Genomic DNA, 20,618 nt, shown 5'->3' with positions numbered 1-20,618 from the left:
ATCCTGGGACTTGTCGGTCCCCAGAATCATGTGAGCAATTCCTTTCTTTCTCTCTCTCTATGTATTGTTTCTCTAGAGAAACAGAACCAATAGGAGATGTATATCGATATCAATATATTGAACCAATCTCCTATTGGTTCTGTATATCTATATAAATATCTATATAGATATAGAAAGATTTAGATAAGCCATAAATATGTGCGATATATCTATAGAGAGATCTTAGCTCCGTTTCTCTGGAGCACCCTAACCACGCGGAGGTCCTACTGTGTGCTGGGAACGGCGCTGTCTGCTTTACCGACTTTTCCTGTTCTGTCTACAGCATCGCCCCGGGAGTGAGGCAGATTCTTCTTTACAGATAAGGAGCCTGTGGCTCAGCCAGGTGAATGATTGGCAACGTCCCCCAGCTGGTAAACAGCAGAACTGGCGTTTGTGCCCAACGCCCCTTCCCATCTCGCCACACCCACCCCTCTGAGGGCAAAGACCAAACGCTGGTTCCGGGGGGCGGGGCAGGGGATAAACGAGATAAATCCCTTGCGAGCCTTCTCGAGGAAAAATGAAGAAAATAAGATGCATCAGGTATGAGAGAGAAATACAAGTACAAAGAAAGAAGAAAGTAAAATAATAATTTCAAGAAAACAATTTGGGGGGCTGGCCCCATGGCTGAGTGGTTAAGTTCGCGCGCTCCGCTGCAGGCGGCCCCGTGTTTCGTTGGTTCGAATCCTGGTCGCGGACATGGCACTGCTCATCAAACCACGCTGAGGCAGCATCCCACATACCACAACTAGAAGGACCCACAACGAAGAATATACAACTATGTACTGGGGGGCTTTGGGGAGAAAAAGGAAAAAAAAAATCTTAAAAAAAAAAAAAGAAAACAATTTGGGAACTCTATGGCAAAAACAAGGAAAATCTAGAGGAAATAAGTGATTTTAAAAAAATATATAAATGACCACAATTGACTCAAGAAGAAGTTAGAAATGTTAAAAGACAACTAACCATAGGAAAAAGTGAAGTGGTTAAAAATTTACCATAATCAGGGCTGGCCCGGTGGCGCAGTGGTTAAGTGTGCAAATTCCACTTTGACAGCCCAGGGTTCGCCAGTTCGGATCCTGGGTGTGGACATGGCACTGCTTGGCAAGCCAGTGGTAGGAATCCCACATATAAAGTAGAGGAAGATGGGCACAGATGTTAGCTCAGGGCCAGTCTTCCTCAGCAAAAAGAGGAGGATTAGTGGCAGATGTTAGCTTAGGGCTAATCTTCCTAAAAAAAAAAAAAAAAATTTACCAAAACGTTATTTGAGTGTTTTACAAAATTTGGCACAAAGGTCCCAAATCATTTATCAAAGCAAAGAACAACCTTAATGCCAAGGTTTGCCGTTCCTAGTACAATTAGCAAAGCTCTAGATTATATTCACTTATGAACAGAGATGCTAAAATTCTGAATAAAATGTCAGCAAATATAATTCAGTGGCATATTGAAAGAATAACACATTACAAGCAAATAACGTCTGTTTCAGGAGGCAGGAACGACTCATCATTAGACCTGACAATATAATTCATCATATCGGCAAATTAAGTGGGGAAAGCCAGAGGTTATATAAAAAACGCTGGAATGGCATTTGATGAAAGTCCACAGCTGTTCCTAGAAAAAACTCCAAGTACAACCAGGGATAGAAAGGAACTACATGAATAGAATAAAAAAAAAATTATTATAAATTAACGTTGACATACTATGATACTATGAAACATGAATCAGACCCAGTAAAATAAGAAATAAGGCAGGATGGCTGCTGCCCACACTGTTATTTCAGAGTTTCTAGTGAATGCAATTATATAAGGGAATGGAATAAGTGGTGTAAATATTCAAAACAAAAGGCAAAATTATCTTTTTGGCAGATGATATCAGTGTAAGCTTAGAAAATTCAAAAGAGTCTATTTATAAAAATAAAATTTGCCTAATTATTTGGTATTTGTAAATGGTTAATTTATAAAAATTGCTTGAATATGATCTAACATGAAGAAATCAATAGCTTTTTAAAAAATTAGGAATAACCAGTTAGAAACGGACATAGAAAAATATTTCACTCGTATCAGTGATCAAAACCATAAAATACAACAGAATCTAACAATAAAAGGACAGGGCTCATATGGAAACAATTGTAAGATTTTATTAAAGAATTAGAAACAAAAGTCAAAGTAAATGGCGTACATGGAGACATCTCATGTTCCTGAACGAGAAGATTTAATTTCACAAAGTTTCAGTCCTTCCCTGTTTGAAAGATTAACTAATCTTTAAATCGTATAAAATTCCAACCCTTATCTCAACAAAGTTTTGGGGGATGTGGATAAAAATCTCAAAGAAATTTTTGAAAATTAAGACCATGGGGTGGGGGGACTAGACAGGCAGTCCTACCAGATTGTCAAGGGTTTGGGGCTGGATGTGTCCATCTGGATCCACCCGTCTCCACCCTGCTCCGTGCCCCTGGAAGCTGACCCCTCTGACTGCGTCTGAGCCCCCCAGTCCTCTGACATGTGGAGCTTGGGCGCGGGAGGCACTGCGAGGGTAGGAGGGTAGGAGGAGATCAAAGTCAGCAGACTCGTCCTCCTCCTTCCCTGTGGCTACAGGGGGTGGGCTCAGTCCTACTCAGGACCGCAGTTCCTTTCCATGCAGCTCTTCTCTCCACGCAAGCACTTCCTCCTCTGGGCATGCCGGTAAGGGCTGAGCAGCAGGCTCTGGGAGCGAGGAGCTCTGATCGATAGCATTGGCCAATTTCCTTGGTATAAAATATTCTCACCGTGGCTGATTTCAGGTCACCCATTTGAAGTCGTGAGTAGCTGGAAAGAGACGCTAACAACTGACTGCTGCCAGCTGGGGTGAGCTGGCTCCAGCATTCCTCGGCTTCCTCCCTCCTCCCTTTCAGCTCTAGCAATAGTAATAGCTTCCCTGTCACTAGCCCCCTGCTGCCTGCCCTTCGTTGGCTTTCATAAACCCTGTCCATCCCTTAGCAAACAGCCTCTTTATGAAACCCCCCTGCCTTGTCCTGCTTGAGTGGACCATTTGTTTTCTGCTTGGCTGCTGGCTGCTGAATTACTAGAAAGCTAGTGAAGGAAAAACATGGGAATAAACAGAACAGGGGAACATTATAGAAACTCCAGAAATTAATCTAAGTATATATGGGAAATTTATATATATATTTCTGTCTATATAAAGGTGACATTTAAATTCAGGAGAAATAGGATATTTTATTAAAAAATGGTACTCCAGTAAGTGGCTGCCCATTTATAAGAATGTAAATTAGACTCTCCTTCATAACTCCATACAAAATATTCTAGATGGATCAAATGTCTAAATGTAGGAAAATAACAATAAGATTTGAATAATACTTCATAGAACATTTATATACACTCAGGATAGCACGGGGCAAATTTGCAGCAAAAATGACAAATATATGATATTTCTAACGTACAAAGAGCTCCTAGAAATTGATGAGAGAAAGATAAACATTTCAATGCAAAATGGACACAGGGTGTTCACAGAATGGCCAATATACCTGAAAATATTTGCAACCTTGTTCATGGTCAAGAAAATCTGAATAGTCATGGGCTACTTTACGCTCTTTTGTTGACAAAAAGTGAAAAGACTGATGACACCCAGGGCTGGTGAAGATGTGACAAAACAGTCACAGATTCCTGGTGGAACGTGAATTGTTATAATGGTTTTTGAAGTATTATTAAGCAGCATCAACTAAAGAGTATTATGAAAGTATTATTAAATTAAAATTATTATGATGGTATTATTAAATTAAAAATGCTTGGAGCCTTTGACTCAGAAATCCCACATTTGGGAATCCATTCTACATAAAGAAAATTATCAGGACATAGCACCAAGGATGTTTATTGCAGCATTGATTACACAGGCAGTCAATTGGGAGCAATCTGAATGTCCTGATGGACACAGTGTAATAAATTAGTAAATTGTATGTCAACCCACAGAAGTGTCTATAGTGGACAATGATTAACCAAATTTTAGAAAGGGTGGGGATCTTATTTATGTGACCATATGTTGGCAGTCGTTTATACGAGCATCAGGAAAAATGTATATGGAAGGATTCTCACTCAATGACTAAAGCTTAGGTCTGAGTTGAATTTCAGGGTGAGCATGAGTGGTTTTTTTTTTAGACTGATCTCTGTTGATTGATTTGTTGCAAATAGCACGCATTCCTTTTGTTGTTAGAGAGAAAAATACAATCATATACACAGACATGTGTACACACACATAGATGTTTAAAAACTTGAAAAACATACTGCGTAGCCTTCCGATGTACAGATATATGACATTTGACCAATTTCCTACTGTTAGACAGTTAGTTTGCCTTCACCTTTGCACTATTATAAACGACACTGCAATGATTATCCTTGTGTATATGTATTTGCACACGTCATCCATCATTCAAATCGTCATTCATGTTTTTGTGCCTCCTATGTGCCAGGCACTTTAGGTGCTGGGGACACAGGCCTCATGGACGTGACACTCAAGTTGCGGGGCACAGACGGTGAGGACATAATTAAATACATGTAAAATACAATGTCTAGCAGTGAAGAAAAATAAAAGAGAGCAAGGGGAAAAGAGCGACGGGCGATGCAGAGCAGGGTCTGCTGTTTCAGGTCAGCTGGTCAGGGAGGGACTCAGTGATGCGGTGACATTCGAACAGAGACCTGAAGGGAGGGACAGAGGGAGTGAGACCAGCATTCAAATATAGAAAGACGAAAATAGAAATAATCCACAGCACTACCAACCAGAGACACCTCTATTTAACATTTTGGTTTTTTCCTTTCAATTATTTTCTAGGCAGTTATTTTTTTAAACATGAAGTTGGACTGATGTAATACATATGTTTTGATATTCTTTTTTTCTCTTTTCCTGGGACTTGTTACTGTGGGCGTTTTCTCATGTGTTCTGATTATTTCCTTAAGATAAACTCCTGGGAGTGAAGTTGCTGGTTCAAAGGATACACTCATTTAACATCTGACAGTGGGAGCTATAGCATTCTATCTTCCGACCAGCAATATAGAGGAATCCCCATATCTCCATATTTTTGCCAGCACTGTGTTTGGCTCTTTTAAATCATTGCCAGTCTGATCATTTATTTTTTTTTAAAAAAAGGAAACCAATTGCATAGCTTCTCCAATTCTTTTTTTCAATTATTAGTAGAAGTTAATAACTTGGTTTTTCTAAAAAGAAAAATAGAGGTGAATTTAGGAATTCACTTATTTCTTCGAGCAACGGATCTCCAGAACTTCCTTTTGCACCGGGCACCGAGCTCCTGCAGGTGAGGTCGTGGAGCTGCAGTCCCTAGGGAGAACTTGAGACCTGCGACCACTCCTTGGTTTTGGGGATGAAAAACCTGAAGGAGCCCCGAGTTCAGTGATCTGTTCAAGTCATGGTGCATTTGTTGAAGATCTGGGACTGGAACCTGGATCTCAATGCTCTTTTTACGACAAAACGCCGCCTCAAAAAAACAAGATGAAAAGACTACTGCAGACTGTTTCACTGGAAAGTATGATTTGGGAAGAGGAAGTTGAAAGTGAGGCTGGAGAGAGGGAAAGTGGTTCCGTCAAGCCTCAGTATTCGAGGGTCTTGGCTTTGGGGGGGGCAGAGAGAGTGCTGCAAATGTGACATTCTGCACAGTTGGGAGAGAGATGTGACGGTCAGGAAATTGGCTCTGTGGGCTGTCTTTCTCATTCTGAACCCCTCGCCCTGCCCCCCCCCCCCTGCCCCCCCAACCCGTTTCAGAAATCCGGTCCCATTTTTCTTGCCTCTGACCCGGGTGGCTGAAATTTCTCTCAGTATCATAAAACCTGGGGTTGTAAAATTCATATTGTAACTTTAAGAGCCACATCTGTTTTAATCATTTTTTTTTCCTGTTTTAAGAACACAACGGGATTTTAATGACAGCAATAAAACGGAGAAGTTGAAGGAAATTATCACAGATTTGTAAAGCCATCAGGCGGGTTCCTGGGCTCATGTGAGCAGTCAAATTACAAAGAAATAACGCAATTGCTTTTATTACAGGAAGAGCTCTGCTTTAAGCATTTCTCAGTTTAATCTATTGATGAGGATTAGCGTTTTATTCGCTTCGGCACTCATAACGGATTTGGTACCTATTACCCGGATGGCCAGGCTGGGGAGAATCGAATCTCAGGGATGCAGAGAAATCCAGAGAAACAACAGGAAGGGAACGATATTGGGTCTGGCAAATCAGACAGACCTGCTTTTGATCCTAATCTGCCATGTTTAACTGGGTACGTGGCTTCCGGCAAAGTCCAAACTTCTCTCAAGCTTTTCTTCCTCATCTACCGATGGGGCTACGTGAGCAAGTTTATACAAGTAATCACCCCGCGTGGTGCCAGGCAAGCAGCAGGGCCGTCATCTCCTCGTTGTCCTTCTGATGAGTAAGCCATTTGGAGCAGCCACTGTTGGTGCCCCACCCACATCCTCTTGCACTGACCTCCTCCCCTCAAAGAATGTGCTCTGCAAACACCCCCAATTCTCCACTCGAGGCTCTTTTTGTGGCCCCAGGAGTGTGCCTGGCCCACGTTCACGGCAAGCCAGACTGCTGACGAGTGAATGCCCACAGAAGCAGCCCTCAGCCAAGGACAGATGTGCGCTGGAGGATAAACACCTCTGCTCCCTCTCCCGCAGGAGGCAGGTGTCCCGTGCTCCCTCCCAGAGCACCCCGGGGGGGACGCAGCCCCAGCTGCCCACCGTGGCAGCCTGCTTGGTCACGCACGCTTTCCTGGCTTCTTTCTCTTCTCTGTCTTCTCTTATGCCTTCGTCCGTTTGGGCTGCTGTGACAACATACCACAGGCTGGGTGGCTTATAAACAGCAGAGCTTTATTTCTCACAGTTCTGGAGGCTGGAAGGCTGAGATCAGCGTGGGTGAGTTCTGGCAAGGACCCTCTTCCAGGTTGCAGACTGCCAACCCCCTTGTTATGGCCTCACCTGTCAGGGAAAGAACTGGAGAGCTCTCTGGGGTCCCTTTTCTAAGGGCACTATTCCCAGTCACGGGGGCTCCACTCTCACGAGCTGATTACTTCCCAGTTCCCACCTCCAAGAGCCATCACATTGGGGGTCAGATTTCAACATATGACTTTGGAGGGGGGACACCAACATTTGCTCCAGAACATTGTATGTACCAGGAGAGAGGGGATCAGAAGGAGCATGGGAGGGACAAGGAAAATGGTCCCTGGATGCCCCAGTAACTTCTAACTGCCAGTCTCGGCCTCTGAGCCTGGGAGCTCCTTTCCCGGAAACGGTGGGAGCCTTGCTGCTGGCAGGAAGAGGAGCCCACCGTGTAACACTGCGCCCCCAGCAGCTCTCATCCAGGGACTCAGGCGCTAGCACAGAAACACCCCAGCCCCCTCGCCCCTCGGGCAGGATAACTGAGGGGTGGACTCGGCAGTTTCCCTGGGTTTGTCCGAGGATTGAAGCTGTGGTCACCCGTGTGGTCACTGGCTGATGAGGCAGCTACCCTGCTGCTCTGTCCCCTGACTCATTTGCTGCTTCCCTCTGAGTCATTGCCTCTCATCTCCCGAATAAACCGCACGCCCTTGAGCCGTGTCTCAGGGACCGCTTCCGGGAAACCCACAGGCCAAGTTCTCTGACATCTGAGTGATGAGAAGAAGTCAGTTGTGAAAAGAATTGGGTAAGAGTGGAATAAAAATGGTGCCTGGATCTTTTTTGGGGGGATGCCAATTTCTGCGATGTGGAAGACTGAGGGAGAACAAGGAGGAATCGAAGATCACAGTGTAGCGGTCAAGAGCGGGGTCTCCAGAGCCGGCCCCTGGGGTCACATCCCAGCTTTGCCACTTGTCATCGGCAGGAACTTAGGTAAGTGACCAAGTCCCTCCTACCTCCGTTTCTTCGTCTGTAAAATGGAACTAAAAAGTGCCTCCCAGGGTCCCGATGAAGATTGAAGGAATTAATATATGTAAAGTGCCTACAACAGTCCGGGCACAGTAAACACTCTGTCATTACTGTTATTGCTATTAATTATTACTATTACTACGACCACTGCTTCGTATGTTAGACTGCGATGCCCCTTGACATCCAATTACATCTGGCCCGTGTGCTCCCAGCTCTCCGGGGACAATGTGGCGAGTTAGTAACAGACATGAAAGGGTATTGAAAATTCTTTGTTTTCCCTGCTCTCTGCAGCTCTGATCTCCGGGGACCGTGACTAACTCGCCTCGGGCCCACGGCTTCCCTCAGGGCTGCTCACAGCAGCGGCTCAGGGGATCCACAGAGGGGATAAACACGTGAAGGGCAGAGCAGCTCTTGCTGCCACAGAGAAGGGGACATGAGTGAGATGATTTCCTCAGGGGTCCCAGATCCAGTCGATTCAGGAGCGGCTTTCGGTGCCCCCCAGGCAGCTCCAGGGATGTTAGGGTGGGTGTACCCCCAAGTTGAAAGGTTTGGCTGAGAATGAAGTGCGGGCAGGGGCTTTGCAGATCTGAGATGACGCAGCTCAGAGCCTGCAGGAGCCTGAGCCGCCCAGGCTGTGGCAGAGCCATCCGGGTGTCCCTCCAAACGAGTGGGGACAGAAAGCCAGCCCAGGTAGGCAGGCCAGCTCCCGGCTCCTCTCAGACAGGGGCCAAATGCGGAGGTAATGACCCGCTACTCAAAGCAGCTGAGTCCCCAAGGAGGCTTGAAAAGCCAAGTCGGCCTCAGTGGGAGCATCAATTGTTATCATCCTTTGGAAAGGCAGATTGTCAACATCCAGCCCCTAGTCCGGCAGAGGCGTATTGAAGCCTGAGGCTGAAGGAAAAATGTGCTCCCTGATAGCTAGATGTTTTTACGTCGTTGTTTTTCATGGTTAATTTCTTTCCAGAAGCAGAATTTGAAAATATTAGTGACGAGTTTGCTACTTTTCAAGCCAAAAACCTAAAATTGATACAAATTCTGTTTGGGGTAGAAAGAAAATATTTAAACATAAAATAATGCTGTGAGTTTAATATGCCTAGTTTTCAACTTTCCAATATATGTTTGTCAACGACTTCAATGTTCTGGAAGAAATTACCATTGAAGAATACAGAAAAATATAAACACAGTGGCACGCATTTTCCCTGGCCACAGGCTCCAGTATAGTTCCGTATGGCTCTGCCGGATCCTGTCTGTGAAATTGTGATATTTTGTTCCTCATGAATTGTTTTTAGCATTAATTTTGATTTTTAGAAATATTGCATTAAAATATGACTTATCCAAAGGGCCGGCCCAGTGGCTCAGCGGTTCCACTTCAGCGGCCCGGGGTTCGCTGGTTTGGATCCCGGGTGCGGACATAGCACCACGTGTCAAGCCATGCTGTGGCAGGCATCCTACATATAAAGTAGAGGAAAATAGGCACAGATGTTAGCTCAGGGCCAGTCTTCCGCAGCAAAAAGAGGAGGATTGGTAGGAGTTAGCTCAGGGCTAATCTTCCTCAAAAAAAAAAAAAAAAAGATTTATCCGGATTTCTGAGGTTTTTTTGGTGTCCCCTTAAATTTTGTGCGTGGGTTCGTGCCTTTGTTGCCTCACCCTGGTCCCAGCCCTGTAGAGCCAGGGAGACTTCCCCCTCCACACCACCTCTAGGGCCCGACACTGCAGAGAATCTAACAGCAGGGCACAGAGATGTGCATTCAGCGGTGTTTCCTGCAGCCCTGGGGCACCTGCCCCAAAGCCCCTCAGAGAGGACCCCTCAAATATGTGACGGTCTGTCACGGGGTGGCAGATTCTACAGCTGTTCAAAGGAATATGATTGCTTTGACTTTTTTTCAGCACAGAAAAACACGTAGGAAACACTACCAAAAAAAGTTACAAAATAGTAGCTACAATAGGGTGAATATTTCTATTTGTGCTGTTTGAGATGTTTAGTGTGCATTTGCTCGGTGAATCTCACAACTCTCCTGCAAGGTTATAGATGAGGAAACCGGGGCCCAGAGAAGTTAAGTAGTTTTCTGAGGGACACCTAGCAGAATCCGGTTTTTTGAATGCAGGCAGTCTGGCCCCAGAGTCCAAGATTTTAGCCACTAAGTTGAACTGTCCTCTCATTTGATTTTGGAGTCTATGCTTATGTACGTAGTTATTAATGTAGAAAAAAATCATGGGGCAAAATTGTTACTGATGGTTATTTCGGGTGGAGGTGAAAGTATAGGATACTTTAGCTTTGAATCTTATATAATTTGATAAAGTGTGAATTTTTAACAATGAGAATGTTATTTTTTATAACAGGAAATAAGAAAAAATACTTTATGAAGCACTTACTGTGTACCATGTCCTCTGCTGGGCTCTTTCGAGACATTATCTCATTTAACAGCTCTCCTCTAGTGCCATTCCACAGGTGAGGAAACCGGTGCTGGAAAAGATGAAGGGACCAGACCAAGCTTGCATAGCTCCAAGGAGATGGAGCCAGAATTCAGCCGCGGATCCCAAAGCAGCATTACACTGAGCACATTGATTTGTGGCTTGCGTTTCCTCTTTAGCATATTTTTTCCCCCGGCTGCGTGTCAGTGGCCCGCAGAGCCGTGGCACACATTTTCCAGTCAATCCCCTATCGCTGGGCATTTAGGTTACCAAAAGGGACTCGCTCTTTTTGCAGCAAGGGGGACTGGGGCTTGGCCAGGGGCTCAGGGCGCGGCGAGGTGAAGGGACCAGGGCGTGGCTTGGTACCGCAGCCCTGGCCATTTTCTCGGTGGCCCCTGCCCCAGATTCCAAGCTCGGAAAGCAACCGCCTTGCGGGGAGGGGCCCTGCTCTCGTGCCGCCCCCCGGTCCCTGGAGGGGCCTCGGTGCCTGCCGCCGCGGGCCGCACCATCTGTGCCGCGCAGGTGTGCCCGGCCGCTGCCCAGCCTGGGGGCCGCGAACACTGGGCCGATTGTGGCCCCGCGAGCCCGGCGGGCAGCTGCGCCCGGGCTGCCATCTGTGCGCTCCGGGCGCCCGGGGAGGGGCCGCCGGGACGCGCCCTCGCCGGGCCCCATTCAGGCGCTGCCAAGGCCTAATTGATGAGAAATGGCCCCGAGCAGGTGCGAACCTGTCTCCGGAGGCGGCGGGGCGGCGGGCGGGGGCCGGGAGGGGCGGCTGCTCAGCGGAGGCGCAGCTGTCGAGGGTCATTACCGCGGCGGCCTCCCCGGGGCCTTCCAGCCAGGCGCGCGGAGGCGGTGGATGGAGAGAGCGCAGGGGCAAAGGTGGTGGCGAGGGGGCGGGGAAGGGACCCCCGCACCCGTTTGTCGCACCCAGAGTCTCCTCCCGCCAGGACCTTCGAGCTCCTGGGACTTGCTTAGCGCCTGTGACCTCACTCCCTGGAGGAGACTGACGCCGGGTGGGACCGGCCTCACGCCCAAGGACACCCGGCAAGTGGTGGCTCCGCCAGGGCCTCCCAGTCCAGGGCTATCTCCGAGCCCCGCGGTGGTGTTCGGTGACGCCCGGTTTCGCCACTCCAGCTATGCAGATAAGATGCTGCAGCCGGAGTTTGAAATTCTCTCCTACTTTGCGTGTTTATAATGACTGTATTTATCAACTCCTCTGAACACCCTCCTCCCCCCAAAATACCAATCAAGGTGCAATCAAATTGCGCTTTTTCCTAAGGCGTTGACAGGACTTATTTGTACAATTATAATTCCCTGGGGCCTGCAGACAGGGTGAGCCAGTAATGAGGCGAAGGGTCCAGTTGGGTGGGGAGCTGCCTCTCTGTAGGTGGTGAGGCTGCTCTTCGCATCCCTTGCCGGCTCCTTGGTCCCTGGGACTGAGATCGTTCCGGAAGGCCCAGGAGGTGGGCCTTGCTCAGCAGTGCAACTCCGGGATGCACAGTGCTCCTGGTCTCGTCCCCCGCCTCTCAGAACACGTCCTCCCCGGCTGCCCCGGAGGCCAGTGGGGTGGAACCCACATTCCCAGTGTCAGACACCTTGCCAGGGTTCCACCTGCCTCAGCCAGAGTGATCTTTTCCAAATGAAAATCAGGGCTCTTCCCTTGCTGCTGAAAACTCTCCCATAATTTTCTATTCTACAAGAATACAATTTTGATTCCTACCATGGCCTATGGGCCTGAGTGGCCTTGCTCCAGGACACCTCTCTGCCCTCATTTCATACTCTGGTTCCCTGGTATGCACTGATCCTGCCACATTGGGGCAGCATTCCACAATAAAGTGCCTACAGTGTGCCAGGCACTGCTCAAGGCTCTTGGGAAATAGCAGTGAACAAAACAGACAAAAATCCCTTTGGCACGAGGCTGGCATTCTAGCAGGGGAGACAGACAAGAAACAGACAATTAAAATGCATAGTGTGGCTAACTCAGTCCTTCAAATCATCACAGTTGCCCTTTCCTCAGGGCCTTTGCACATGCTGTTCCTACTGCCTGCAACACTGTTCCCCAGGAATTCACATGCTTAGAATCTTCAGATCTTTCTTCAATGTTGCCTTTTTAGTGGGGCCTTTCCTGACTAGCCTATTTAAAATCATGGTCTATGCTAGAACTCCCTATTCATTTTATTTGGCTTTATTTGTCTCCATAGCACTAATCAGCCTCTGACATACTATACATTTGTTTGTTTGTTGCAAGTTCTCCCCACACCACTTAACTACATTTCCCAGCATCCCTTGCAAGTGTGCGTGACCCTGTGATTGAGTTTTGACCAAGAGAATGTGGTGGGAGTGATGGACCTGGAAACCTCCTGCAGGCTCCTCCCTTCTGCTTTCCTCCCTCAGGGGCTGTGGGAGCAGAGGACGGGGACAGGAAGCTCTGAGGCCCTGGAGCAGAGCCTTCTAAGCTGGACTTTCTAACCTGGGGTCGGTCCAATGACCCCCAAGGGATCTGTGGCTAGAAGGCAGAGGAGGGACCCCTGAATTTGGATTTTTAAAGATCACATCTCTATTTTCACTCACTTCTAATTAAAAATGATCATTTCCTTCCATTATGAATGTGATGCTAATTATGAAGGTCACCAAAAAGCCACAATAGTAGCAGCAAAGCCCTGTCCCTTTTACTTCCAGGAGAACTTACAAATGTTTTCGTATTACACAATAGTTGTTGCAAATGTCTCGAAAATATTGGTTACAGCAAACTTTTTCTGTAAAGATGCAGCTAGTAAATATTTTAGGCCATGTGATCTCTGTCGCAACTAGTCACCTCTGCCCTTGAAACACGAGAGCAGCCACAGACATTAAGTAACCAAATGAGCGTGGCCGTGTGCCAATAAAACTTTATTTACACAAACCGGTGGCAGGCCCACCCAATTTGACTCCTGGCGGGTAGCTTACTGCCTCTGCATTTATACTCCTCATTACTCAGAAATTACAGCAGTCGTCAGACCTGCTACTATGTCTTGTCATTTAATGTGTTCATAAGGAAGCATGCATATTACTGTGTAACAAACTGAAAAATATATTTTAATAACTATGTTTCAGTATAGTTGGTGTCCTTTATAATCCTATGTATTTTATTTTTTACATTTCAAAACATTATTCCGCAAAGAAGTCCATAGATACTGTTAGGTGGCATCCACGGAGCCATTAATTGGAAGGGGCTGCCGGGTCCGTGAAGCATTGCTCTGCCAACCTGCAGTGGCTCTGATGTGAATGAGAAATACACCTTTTTTTAAAAGGAGAAATGAGTCCATGGAGACCTGAGGATTGTTTGTTGCAGTGGGGCCCCGCACTATGACACTCCTCAGGGAATGTCAGCTGTGCGAGGGCAGGACTTTGGTTTGCTCCTGCTTGTCTCCCCAGTGCCTAGACCAGTGCCTGGCACTCAGGACACAGCAGCCCTTCTGAATGACATGCTGAAGGCGCCTCGAGCTCAAGGCGGTCTGCGGGTCCAGCTGGAGCACTGAACGAGCCGGAGAGAACTGCGGGCTGAATTTGGGTGGGGGCAGGGAGAAGCTAAGCTGGTGATGGGGAAATTTCAGGCAGAGGCAGCTGGGGCAGCCTAGGCTGTGTAAGCTTTGATGGGCGGGGGCTGAGAGAGCAGCCAGTAAAGGAGTGGCTTGGCAGGGCAGTGTGGTGGAGTGGCTCAGACCCGCTCTGCCCTTATGATTCCCATCCTCTCCTGTTTCTTCTTGAGTGTCTGTGTTGAGCGCCTGAGGGCAGCCCTGACCTGCAGGACAGACCTGGGACTCAATGTGATGCTGAAGGGAGAACAGTGCCTGGCAAAGTGGACTTCTGCAAAGCGAGTCCTGGACGCGCCTTCAGACTCCACTTCCCTCCCTCTCCTCCCCGCCTCGCCCTTCCCCACCCACCTCTTAGGTACCAAGAACCATCTGTTGGTCTGTTGTCTCTTTTCTCTGTCCCTTTGCCTCCCAGCTCCCTGTTCTTTCCTGAATTAGCTGGCTCAAGTTACCTGCCGTTTCTGTACCCAAGTTTTCCCACCTGTAAAATGGGATGATAATAAAAGCTCCTTCTTGCCTGGTTGCCATGAGGATTAATTGACCAGGGCTTAGAGACCACTGGGCACAAAGCTACGGATCAATGTGTGCAAGCTCTAACCATTCAAGTGTGTATTGGAAAAAAAAAACGGAAGAGGCATATCAGACCCCTTTGTGGGTACTGTTTCATGGATAGTATTGCTTAGGATGAGGCTGAATTAAAAAATATATATATCCGTTTGAAGAAAAACAGTCAATGAATAATAAAACGTTGATTAAGTGGTTTGTGGACATGGAAATCCTCCTGAGAGTTGAGAGTATGACTGAAGCTGGACAGCTCTGCTGTGTTGGAGAAAAACCCGCCCCTGGAGCGTCTGCTTTCTGAGCCCTGTCCTGCGGGTGATGGACGGTTGCGCTGGGATCCAGCAGAGCCTGAAGCAGAGATTTCCATCATGAGCAGGTGGTCGTTCCTTTTCAGTGAAACCACTGAGGCCTAGGCCTGCTCTCCAGAGTCCATGGCTGGGGAGGACGTTGTTGACCCTCCTGAAGTGGGTTGAATAGTGTCCCCCCAAATGATATGTCCAAGCCCTAACCCTGGTCCCTATGAATGTGACCTTATTTGGAACAAGGGTCTTTGCGGATGTCATTAAGGTCAGGATCTCTAGATGAGTTCATCCTGGATCAGGGTGGGCCCTAAATCCGATGGCGGGTGTCCTTGTGAGAGACAGAGGAGAAGACACACAGAGACCCAGGAAAGAAGGGCAGGGGCAGATGGAGGCAGAGGTGGGAGAGATGCGGCCTGCAGCCAGAGCGTGCCAGGAGCCGTGAGAAGCTGGACAGGGCGAGCGAGGCTTCTCCCCAGAGCTCTTGGAGGGAGTGTGGATCTGCCAACGCCTTGATCGCGGACTTGTGGCCTCCAAAGCTGGGAGAGAATAAATTTCTCTTGTTTGAAGCCACCAGTTTGTGGGAATTTGTTGCAGCGATCCAGGAAACAAATACAGCCTCCGTTACCAAAAGAGCCCCGTTTGCTGTCTCTCTCTCTCGGGAACTCCGGCCTGGCCAGGACCATGTGGAGCTTGAGGAGGGACAGCTCATAACCTGGACCTACCTGGAGGCAGATTTCCTGTGAAGTTGATGACGTTTGAACATCCACGCCTGACGCTTGCCCTGGCACCTTCCAAAACCCTGGGGAGGGCCGGAACGCCGCGTTCACGGGGCCGCGTTTGTGAAATCTGCAGCAGTATGATGTTTGAACTACTGCCCCTACGACCATTGTCTCTTTCTGCTTCGACTTTCCTGGCACACTTCCCCAGGCATCACCTGGTGTCTGGGTGGCTGTGGCCCTCGAGGGAGCCGGCCAAAGGGAAGTTTGTTTGGGATTGCGTCCAGTTGGCCTCGTGAGATATTTCACGTGGCTCACGGTCATCTCTGTGCTTGGTCAAGTCATCGCTTGTCCACACCTGTCCTCCAGGTGTGAGAATGGCTTCCCAGAAAACGCCTCCCGCCCGCTGTGGCCCCGGAGTCACCATCACGGCATGAGGATGGATGTCACCGACAAACTGGTTGATGAGACGCATCAGTTCGTGAGTATTTGAGATGAATTGCCATGCTTGGAAATCCTGAAATGGCTTGAAAGCTTTTAGCTCATGTAGGAAAGAAACTTGATAGTGGTTTCCCCAAATTTGACAGCCCTCCTACAAAGGTATGTATTATGGGCTGAATTCTGTTGCTCCCAAAATTCATATGTTAAGGTCCTAGTCCCCAGGACCTCAGAATGTGACTGTATTTAGGGACAGGATCTTTAGAGAGGTAATTAAGTCAAAATGAGGTCATTAGGGTGGGCCCTAACCCAGTATGACGGGTGTCCTTTTAAGAAGAGATGAGGACACAGACGCACGCGAGGATGCAGGGAGAAGGTGACATCTACGAGCCAGGGAGAGGCCTCCGAAGAAACCAACGCTGCCAACACCTTGATCTTGGACTTCCAGCCCCCAGAACTGGGAGGAAATAAATTTCTCGTTTCTAAGCCACCCAGTTTGTGGTACTTTGCTATGACAGCCCTAGCAAACTAATACAGTCTGTGACATTACCAATAATGGGTGACAGAGCCAAAAGAAACGTTTCTAAACTGTCAATTAATTTTTTTTCCAGATCGACCTTTCTAGCAGAAAGAATGAGTTCCATTTCTTTTTTCTCTGCAGAAAATGATATTTATAAGAAGAGATGATCAAGAAGTCTGTGGTCAAAAGGGAAAATGGCGATCAAGTTTCTTCCCTACATGAGCTAAAACATTTCAAGTTTTCTTGTGAAATGACTAATCTTAAATACTCGCTAAATTGATTACTCCCAAAGTGTGCCAAGTAGTTAATTAATAAAAATATTGGATTTCTTTTGCTGGATTTTGTGGTTTGTGTCAGCATTTAAGAAAGTACTTGGTTCTTTTTTCTAAATGAATATTTACTTTTATGCCTGATTTTGTGTTGGTAATTTTGTCTTCTTCCTCTTAAAGCGGGCCCATCAGCTAGTATAAGCTTCAGGCCAAAGCCTGGATCTATTCCCATCCCCCCATCCCCATGCCCCCCCTCCCCATCCGTCTCCAGCAGGTCAACACTGGGGGGACCTTCACCCCTCAGAGGACCCCTTGTCGCCTCCAGCCACTCGCAGCCCCTCCTGTTTGGGCCTGTTTTCCTGGGAGGTGAGTGTTGAATGCAGAGGGAGAGATGCATAATTGATGAGCCTCCAAGCGTGGCTGGGCTGAAGAGGTCAATTAATTATTAAATATAGACTCAATGGGGAGAAATTTCATTATGGGGTCATTTAATTAAGTGGCAGGCCAGAGGGACATTGAGATGGGATTTTAAAGGCTCTTGTTTCTGAGTTTGGTTGTGGACCAAGTCTGAGTGTATGAAGAAAAAGGGAAGGGCTCTTAAACCTGGAGCGCTGGTATCAGTTGGTCCTCCCCCACCGCTCCCCTCCCCTCCCTCGTTTCCTCTCTCCCTTCCTCTGTCCTTCCTTCCTTTCTTTTCTTCTTCTTCCTCCCTCCCTCCCAACCTCATTCCTTCATCATTCTGAGATTATTTATTGAGCATCTTCATGAACCAGGCATTCTTCTAATCATCGAGGCTGTGGTATCTTCTCTTGGAGGAGACAAGTAGCAACTGAGTGAAGGAGTAAATAAACAGGCAGGTGTCGCCTGGGTGTGACTGCTGTGCCACGCTGAAGAGCAGAGTGAGGGGAGCCCATCAAGACAGGTTCATCTAGGCAGTCCCTCTGAGGAGCTGATGTCTGAGCTGAGTCCTAAGCATGAGAAGGAAGTGGACATATGGCAATCAGGCAGAACCCTTCAGGCAGAGGGAACGGCAAGTACAAATGGGGACAAGCTGGTGTGCTCCAGAAATAGCCAGGAGGCTAGAGTGGCTGGAACAGAGTGGGTGATGGAGTGCAAGGTAGGATATGAAGTTCAAGAGGTGGGCAGGGACCTAATAATTGATGGACAGGGTTTTTTTCAATAGGCATTGGAGTAAACTGCCTACCACCCCATGTTGTAGGACCCTTTTCAGCTGTATGTGATGGAAATCCAACTCAAGCTGTCTCGTTTGCAACAAGGGACTTCACTAGATCCCGTATCTAAAAAAAATAGATGTAATCAGGCTTCAGGTGTGGTTGAATCCAGTGGCTCAAAAGATGGTGATGGCATAATGAACTTGCGACACTCTCTTTCTTTCTCTTTCTTGATTCTGTTTCCCTTTTCAAGCAGGCTTTCCTCATGTCATGGCAAAGGTGGCCACACTTTATTCTCCAAGCTAAGAAACCTCAGCAGAAAAGAGAGCACCTCTTCCTGAAATCTCCACCTAATATCCTGGGTTAAAATTTTCTCCAGTGGCCTGGGTCAGTTGCCCATTGCTGAACCAATCACTGTAGCTGGGTATGAAATACTCTGATTGTCCAGAACTTGGATTGGGGGAAAGATGGATCCTCATAGACTAGGAGTAGGGGAGCAGTGGGTCCCCAGATGGAAACTGGGGTTTTATGCCCAGAAGAAGAAGGAATTTTCTGGGCAGACATAAACAACAGATGTCCACTGCACCTCTCAGACAGTCAGTCTCTTTTTCTTTGCCTGAATGAGGCTGTTCTGAAGAATCCATCAAGAGGAATTACCCCATCTGGACAATGGGCGTGCACGCACCACAGGCGTGGACATACAGCCTGATCACACAGGATTAGCAGGCACGAGTTTGGAGTCCGAAAGGCAGCGTGGAAAATTGGTAAGTGCTCGGGCTGTGGGGCTCAACAAAACAGAATTTAAGGTGAAGAGCTTTGAAAAGGACAAAGAAGGAAACTGCATGTGGACCGGAGGAAAACCCCACCAAGAAGAGCCTTGAATCTTGGTATGCATAATAACGGAGACTCAAAATGTCAAAAGTGATCAAAAATGGAGAAAGCAAACTTTTCTGGAGAGAGGGTAGCCTGAGGCAGCCATTCTGCACAGCGAACAGGCCCTGCTGAGGCCAGTGAAGCACCCGCAGAAGTGTAGGACCCAGCCTTCCGCTACTGGGTCCCAATCGCAGACACATTCTCACGAGGGTCATAAAAGGACCTGGAAACGCTGTTGTCCGTGTTAGCGGTGGTGGTGAGGAGACGGAGGTTACTGGATGTCCACTGTGGGGGGAGTCGATGGATAAAATGAGGACGCACCCTCATAGTTCAGAGCAGCCATGAGGGTAATGGAGGAGACATGCACATCACGACACGGCCGGATCCTAAGGACCTAGTCCTCGTGTGGCGTGCAAGAGCTCAGAGCTGTGCAGCACAATACCATTTACAGGAGATAAAGATATATATGGACACGAGATGATACAAACTGCAGATGAACACACGCAAGCTGCAAGTACGTCTTCAACAACTGGGAGGGCCGTCTATGTACCACTGTGGAAGGGTGAGCTGTAATCGGAAGTGGACGTCGGAATTTTAGAAGATGAATGGCAAATAGCTTTGATTTTGGGGAATGCTAGCTTTCTTGCATAAGGATCATTGGCGAATTCCGGGAGAGGGCTCTGCAGCTCCCAGCGTGTGGCTGCCTCTTCATCTGGCCACCTCACAGCGGTGCCGGAGGCCTCGGGGAAGGATGGGTGTGCTGGCAGAGGGTACTGTTCATGTGCTATTTTCCCAAGCGACTTCTAGGAGCTGCTGTTCCAATGACCCTCACACTGTCTGAGTCGGACCATCCCTGAACTCCACGCGAGTTCCCCAAGAAGGACATCTGTCAACCCTGCCAGTCTGGAGGGTGCAGGCTCTGTCCAGGCCACCGTGAGTCCAGCGGGGCTGGTGGTGTTTGGTTTCCAGTCCTGTACTTTCCAAATTACAAAAACAATACACATTTATTACGAAAGACAAGCACCCTTATCTGCCCTCCAGCGGGTAACAACTATTGACAGATCGGCGTTTGCTTCCAGACAATTCTCTGTGTCCACACGTACATGGACAATTCTGCTTTTCACGACGAATGAGATGATACCCTCTGCGTCTGTCAGGATCCCTCAGGAAACAGATGGCACGTTCGGCTGGGTAAGAGAGGGGAGTTTAATGAAGGAAATATCTCCAGAGGTGCGGGGGGCGGGGAAAGCAATACAGAATGGTGTGGGGCGTCTGGGGTAGCCACGTGGGGAGCGTTGCCTCTCCAGGCCTGAAGGGGAGCAGGGAGGGAGCGGTCAGCAGACGCAGACAGGGATGTGGGAGAGAGACTGTGGCCTCTGTAGGACGTGGGCCTGGCAGGGAGCAGCGGGGATGAAGACCTCACCCGCGCTCTGCTTCTGCGCCCGCATCCCCTGCTGGGGCCTCCCACGGGTGGAACCCTCAGGAAGCTGGGGGAAGGGAGGCCCTCGGGTTCACCCTCGGCGGGGGGTCCTCCAGGGTGGGTTTGGGGGGGCAGCAGAGGAGGCCCACATCTCCTGCCCCCTCCCCTCCCCCTCATCAGCCCGCACAGGAGGGGCACCGGGCTCTCACTCTCAGCGAGGCCCCCTCCTCCTTCCTTGTCCCTGAGGCCATCCGGATTGATCAGCCTTTGACCCCCGTTTACATCAGTCACCCGGGAAGCGCAGACCCTGGCCACCCCGCTTCCCAGGACCCTCGTCAGCACGTGACTTCGGCGACAAGGAGGCAGCCCCCCGGGTCCCTCTCTCCTGTTCCATTTTTCTCCACAGCGCTTCTCACCTGCGGCCGTGGTCTTTC

The 20,618-nt window shown here is 48.4% G+C and overlaps 2 long non-coding RNA genes across 2 annotated transcripts; one reads left to right on the top strand and one right to left on the bottom strand.

Annotated features, from left to right (window-relative positions):
* Positions 1-2,154: 2,154 nt before the first annotated feature.
* On the bottom strand, positions 2,155-10,795 carry LOC138919990 (uncharacterized). The gene is made up of 2 exons (XR_011430573.1): positions 10,303-10,795; positions 2,155-4,718 (listed from the first exon to the last, which is right to left on the bottom strand). It is a non-coding gene; the product is annotated as an uncharacterized lncRNA (long non-coding RNA).
* On the top strand, positions 7,628-16,789 carry LOC138919989 (uncharacterized). The gene is made up of 4 exons (XR_011430572.1): positions 7,628-7,893; positions 10,270-10,378; positions 14,090-15,973; positions 16,592-16,789. It is a non-coding gene; the product is annotated as an uncharacterized lncRNA (long non-coding RNA).
* Positions 16,790-20,618: the final 3,829 nt, after the last annotated feature.

This window comes from Equus caballus, chromosome 22 (assembly GCF_041296265.1).
Source record: "Equus caballus isolate H_3958 breed thoroughbred chromosome 22, TB-T2T, whole genome shotgun sequence".
NCBI classification, from domain to species: Eukaryota; Metazoa; Chordata; class Mammalia; order Perissodactyla; family Equidae; genus Equus; species Equus caballus.
Note: the sequence above shows the minus strand (reverse complement) of the source record. Positions and strands in the feature narration are given on the sequence as shown.